The sequence below is a fragment of the Manacus vitellinus genome, unplaced genomic scaffold (assembly GCF_001715985.3).
Source record: "Manacus vitellinus isolate BGI_N305 unplaced genomic scaffold, ASM171598v3 scaffold_94_pilon, whole genome shotgun sequence".
Classification (NCBI taxonomy): Eukaryota; Metazoa; Chordata; class Aves; order Passeriformes; family Pipridae; genus Manacus; species Manacus vitellinus.
Window position 1 is genome coordinate 1,188,781 of NW_021940890.1, and position 6,516 is coordinate 1,195,296.

Genomic DNA, 6,516 nt, shown 5'->3' on the forward strand with positions numbered 1-6,516 from the left:
TCAGAAATCCCATGGTTTTTCAAACCCCACAGTCCATCCAGACTCAGAGACCTCATTATTTTCCAAACCCCACAGTCCATTCAAACTCAGAGCCCCCTCTATTTTCCAGACCCCACAGTCCATCCAGACTCAGAGCTCCCAGTTTTCCAGACCCCACAGTCCATCCAGACTCAGAAATCCCATGGTTTTTCAAACCCCACAGTCCATCCAGACTCAGACCTCATTATTTTCCAAACCCCACAGTCCATTCAAACTCAGAGCCCCCTCTATTTTCCAGACCCCACAGTCCATCCAGACTCAGAGCTCCCAGTTTTCCAGACCCCACAGTCCATCCAGACTCAGAAATCCCATGGTTTTTCAAACCCCACAGTCCATCCAGACTCAGAGACCTCATTATTTTCTAGACCCCACAGTCCATCCAGACTCAGAGTTCTCAGTTTTCCAAACCCCACAGTCCATCCAAAATCAGAGCTCCCATTATTTTCCAGACCCCACAGTCCATCCAGACTCAGAGATCCCACTATTTTCCAGACCCCACAGTCCATCCAGACTCAGAGATCCCATTGTTTTCCAGACCCCACAGTCCATCCAGACTCAGAGCTCCCACGGTTTTCCAGACCCCACAGTCCATTAAAACTCAGAGCTCCCACGGTTTTCCAGACCCCACAGTCCATCCAGACTCAGAGCTCCCAGTTTTCCAGACCCCACAGTCCATCCAAACCAGAGCTCCCACCATCTCCCAGACCCCACAAAGTGCCTCCAAAGCCGGAAGCCAACATCCCGGGAAAGCTCCAGCCCCCCCAGCATCACCAGGATGGACCATCAGACCTTCAGACACCACCAGTTGATGAAGGGAAAGCCCAGGCCAGGCCATTTTGGGGGCCTCACTGCTCAACAAACACACACACCACTTGTCATACCTTACCTGGAAAGAGGCTTTATTGAACAGCTGTAAAATTATCTCTTCAGTTGAATTACTGAATTTGCACAAACATTTCTCTACAGAATAAAAAAAAAAAAAAAAAAAAAATCAAGCCTTGTCATCGTTTTACTGCATCTCGTTGTGCTTTTTATACTCGTGTTTGCAAATATTCTCCTCGTTTGTTTGTTTGTTTTCACGGTTTTACTCCAATTATTTGCATATCAGGCGGTTTGTTTGTTTGTCTTTTTTTTTTTTTTCGATCTTAGGGCGTCGAGAGAACACGGAATAATAATAATAATAATAATAATAAGAATTATAAATAATACTCTCCTTAGATGAAGTCCTTTTTTTTTTTTTTCTTTTTTTTTTTTTTTTTTAAGATGAAGTTAAAAGCTGAGATAATTCTAAAGGAAAAAAGTCTTCAAATGTCAACTGGAAGGAGGGAACTTTTACAATGCAGTGGAAAACCGGCTTGGCTAACTGGCACGTGTCGGGGAGGGGGGGTGGCTCGAACCCAAAAATGGGGTTTGGTTTTTTTTATTTTTCTCCTTGTAAAAGTGGGATTTTATTTTTTTTAATTTTTTAAGAGTATTATTTTTTTTTTTTAAATTTTGCTATGATAACAAAAAAAAAATAAAATAATAACCTCTCGTGCTCAGCGCCCGGAGGAGGAGGCGCGTTGAGCCCCCTCGGCGCGTCGAGCTCGGCGGTTCCTCGGGGGAATTCTGGGAATAAATCCCCCCCTAAACGACTCCCCCTCCTCCAGTGGAGGGTGGGAGCGGGAAAATCCCTCCCGTGTCTCCCCACCTTGTGTGTCCCAACAGCCTCTGCCTCTGGTTGACCCACCGGAGAACCCGGAACGGCGACGGCAAGAGCGCTGCTCCCATTCCCATTCCCGATGGATGCTGTTTTTTAAGGGATAAGAAGCTGAAAGGTCGTGGCCGTCTGGGAGGTCACACCAACAAATCCCTCATCCCAAAGGAAGGCTCGGGTAGCAGCTTTGAGGTCCATCCCATCCATCCATCCATCATCTCCAGAAGCGAGGTCCATCCCATCCATCCATCCATCTCTGGAAGTGAGGTCCATCCCATCCATCCATCTCCAGAAGTGAGGTCCATCCCATCCATCCATCCATCCATCATCTCCAGAAGCGAGGTCTATCCTATCCTATCCATCCATCCATCCATCTCTGGAAGTGAGGTCCATCCCATCCATCCATCTCCGGAAGCGAGGTCTATCCCATCCATCCATCCATCTCCAGAAGCGAGGTCCATCCCATCCATCCATCCATCATCTCCAGAAGCGAGGTCCATCCCATCCATCCATCCATCCGTCTCTGGAAGCGAGGTCTATCCCATCCATCCATCTATCTGTCTCCGGAAGCGAGGTCCATCCCATCCATCCATCCATCCGTCTCTGGAAGCGAGGTCTATCCCATCCATCATCTCTGGAAGCAAGATCCATCCCATCCATCCATCCATCCATCCCTCCATCTCCGGAAGCGGCTCCGTCTCCTTGCCCTGCACACCCAGGCTCCGTAGTTTGTTTAGAAAAAAGAGTTTGCACAACCCACGTTTTTTAGCAGTGCAAAAACTTCCTTTTGAAACCGTTATTCTCCTTACATTTATTCTTTTTTTTATATATATATATATATTTAAATATATTTCGTTTCTGTTTGTTTTATTTTTTGTTTGTTTGTTTTGTTAGTTTTGTTTTTTTGTTTTAACTCAGGCTTGTTTCATTGAAGGCACTTGGTTTCCATGGCAATTTATAAAAGACGGTGGTTTGGTTTCTTCCCTTCGTTGGAACGGATGACTCGGGTCGGGGGAGGAGGGGAGGAGGGGAGGAGGGAGAGGGGAGGGGGCGAAGTGGCCGCAAGCAAACTCCGAAAATCCCGGAAAAATCCCGTGTAATAACGTGTAAAGCCCAGGGTGGCACGTCCTGGCTGGGAAATGCATGCAAAGAGGAGACAGCACACACAGTTCTCAAGCAGAGCCATGAGAAATGAAAACAGGAACGTCTGAAACCGGCTCTGATCCCGGGTGATTCCCTAAGGGAGGCGACAGTCAAAGTAGGAAGGGCCTACATTTGTTTAACTCCACACTAAAAAAACCTTCTGCAGGGGGAAATGAATGCCAGCTCTTCACATACCCTGTTTACAGTGAGGTGTTTCTCTCTCTCTTTTTTCTTGTTCTTTATTTCCTCTCTCCTTTTTTTTTGTTTTTGTTTTTGTTTTTGTTTTTTTGGCAGGCCATTAGGTTTCCATGGTAACAAGCAAACTATTCATTTGAAACAAAACCAGCCATGACTTTTTGTGCTTTGACAAGGGTTTCTATAGCTCTTCGCCGAGAGTTCAACCAGATGATGCTCAATTCATCATTGACCACAAAAGCACCTGAAGGTCTCTTCCTTCCTTAGGCCAGATCCCATCCTCACACGTGGCTCGTGATGCCTTTTATGTCCCCAGTGCTTTCTTAATTACCTTTTTTTTTTGTTTGTTTGTTTTGTTCTGTTCATTTTTTAATTATTTATTTACGTACTTATTTAACTTTCTCGAGTCAGTTCAGTGGAGGAATCTTTGGTAGTTTGTTTTTAAAATGTCCGTTTTACAAAGACTCTTTTCTTCTTCATGCCAGTGCCTGGTGAATCTTTTGTAGCCTCTGCCAGGATAAGGTCACCTCTGATGACTTAAGACAGACATGAGGAGGAGAAGTGGGAGGAGTCGTATATGTGAGAATGTCCCAACAGCACCTGATCGTAAATCTACAGAAAAGGGGGGAAAAAGGACAATTAAAGAGCTGCCCAGACACAGTCAGAACTCTACAGGGTTTTAGAAAATCAAGGGCTCACCCGCCAGGAGCTGCACAATCATGTGGAGGTGGCAGGAGGGGCTCACTTGGGATGTCCCCACATGTCCCACTGAGGGCCACCAACCTCCCCTGCAGGGACAAGATCACCTTCTACACACAGGGGATGACAACAACCCTCACAGCTAAATAGGGCAGGGACATTGGGGTGAAAATCCACCTCACAGTTAAACAGGGCAGAGGCACTGGGATCAAAATCCACCTCAAAACCAAATAGGGCAGAGATATTGGGATGAAGATCCACCTCACAACTAAAGAGGGCAGAGATATTGGGAAAAAACCCACCCCACAGCTAAATAGGGCAGAGACACTGGGATGAAAATCCACCTCACAACTGAAGAGGGTAGAAATATTGGGGCGAAAATCCACCTCACAACTAAAGAGGGTAGAGATATTGGGATGAAAATCCACCCCACAACTAAATAGGGCAGAGGCTTTGGGGTGGAAATCCACCCCACAACTAAACTGTGGCTGCCCATCCCAGCCCACCATGGGGAGTCACCCACTACTCTCTCTGCCCAACACCCTTTCACTGATATCTCTGCTCAGACAGCATTTTTCCCTCTGAAAAAAACACATTTCCAAGGAAAACATTCCAATTTAAGCCTCTACAACCAAGCCAGATATTGTTCTCCTGGAAAAAATTGTGGCTGTCCAGCCCAACCCACCGTGGAGAGTCACCCACTGATCTCTCTGTCCAACACCCACGAGTCTTTCACTGGCATCTCTGCTCACCCTCTACCTGAACAAAGCCATTTCCATGGAAAACACTACAATTTAAGCCTCTCCAACCAAACCAGATATTGTCCTTCTGGAAAAAAAAAAAATCTATTCTGGGAGTTGTCTAAGATAAATAAACCCCTGAGGACCTTTCTGCCCCTTGTGTGGAGAAGCAGCACTTACTGTTGGCCGGTTGGTCTGACTTCATGCACTCCCCTTCCACAATGGACACGTCATCGATGGCAATGTCCCCTTCGATGCCAGGGCCACGGATCCCTTCAAAGATGAGCTGCAGAGCAATGAAGAAGAAGTAGATCAAGATCAGAGGGTGATGAGTGGAAAACCTTCACTTGTGTCTGCCATGGCACTGAACTACCTGGAGGGGCCTGGAATGATTCTTGGCCACCTTCTGTGGTGCAAAAAACAAGTTAAAACAACTAGAACAAAAAGCATTTTTCAGTAAATGAAGGCACCTGTTCCTCTGTGCTTGAGGGTGGACACAGAGGGGGTGTGAGCTGTGAAGGCTTTTCCTCTTCAGAAGGAGCTGAAAAATATCAGAGGTGCTAATTTTTGGGCCCAGTTGTCACCTGGTGTCTCCAGAGCAGCTTCATGCCTGTGCTAAATGGACTGTGTGGCTGATTTAAGTCTAGTATTCCTGATGCAGAGAGCAGGATTAAAAGGAATTAAAGCTTTAAGGAGATTTGGGGTGTTTCTCCAAGAAACTCCTGCCACCTGAGGTAAGGAAAGACTGAGCATCTACTGGAGCACAGATTGCAGGAAAACACAGAGGAGCCAGAGACATTCCCCACTGGAAGATGATCCTGTAAATCACCAGCTGGATGCACAGCACCCAGAGAAGGTGCCCAATGCCACCAGACATCACACCACACACGGGATTCTCTGCTCTGCCCTTGCACAGAGGAAAAGGTCCCTCAGCCTTGGCCATGGACACACAGAATCCTAAAGAATCATTAAGGTTGGAAAAGCCCTCCAAGGTCATGGAGTCCAGTTGAGTTTGGCCCGGCATTGAACCACCTGGAGGGGCTTGGAATGATTCCCAACCACTTTCTGTGGGGTAAAAAACCCAATTCCTGTGTGCTTGAGGGTGGACACAGAGGGGGTGTGAGCTGTGAAGGCTTTTCCTCTTCAGAAGGAGCTGAAAAACATCAGAGGTGCTAATTTTGGGCCCTGCTGTCACCTGGTGTCTCCAGAGGAGCTTCACCACTATGCCACTGTAATACATGGCTTTCCACGGAGGAAAAGGTCCCTCAGCCTTGCCATGGACACAGAGAATCCTGTGGGATCATTAAAGTTGGAAAAGAACTCTGATTTTATTGAGTCCAACCATCCCCAGCACTGCCAAGGCCACCCCTTGTCCCCAAGTGCCACATCCACAGGGCTTTGAAATCCCTGCCCTGAACCCTTTCCATGAAGGAATTTCTCCTAATATCCAATTTTATCTAATTCTTTTGCTGAGCTGAGCATTCCCAGAGGTTCCTGACCCTGCAGGAAAAAGCTGGGATAAAAGGGGTGTATTTACAGCCTCCCTGGGGTGTCCTGAGCCAGGTGACAGGTCTGTGCTTGGAGCACCAAATAACCACAAGGGTTAAAACACTCCACCAGTATTTTATTACCAAGAGATGCTGCAGGTTAATTACTGCAGGTTAATTACTAAAACAAGGTGGATATGAATGCAGCAGGGAATAATGGGGCAAACAGCAAGTTTTTCCATAATTTACCCCCTTGTCTGAAAACAGTGTCTCAAGTAATTATCCCTCTGACAATTTTTTGACTCTGCCACTGATGAGGGGAGGTTTCCAGCTCCAGAGGAAAGTTTCCAGCTCCAGAAGAAAGTTCTCTTTCCCCCCCACAAAGTACATCTCCCTTTCCTGCTCCTTGGCAGCAGTCACAGCCCAGTCAATGGGGTTTAAAGTCAAATTTTCCCTGACAATGAAAAACTCTGTTTCCAGACAAAAGGACCCCAGACAAAGACAAGAGGCAGCATTT

At 46.7% G+C, this 6,516-nt stretch overlaps 1 long non-coding RNA gene across 1 annotated transcript; it reads right to left on the reverse strand.

Moving 5' to 3' along the window:
• Positions 1–2,634: 2,634 nt before the first annotated feature.
• LOC115308033 lies at positions 2,635–5,815 on the reverse strand. Its single transcript, XR_003916386.1, has 2 exons — positions 4,693–5,815; positions 2,635–3,685 (listed from the first exon to the last, which is right to left on the reverse strand). It is a non-coding gene; the product is annotated as an uncharacterized LOC115308033 (long non-coding RNA).
• Positions 5,816–6,516: the final 701 nt, after the last annotated feature.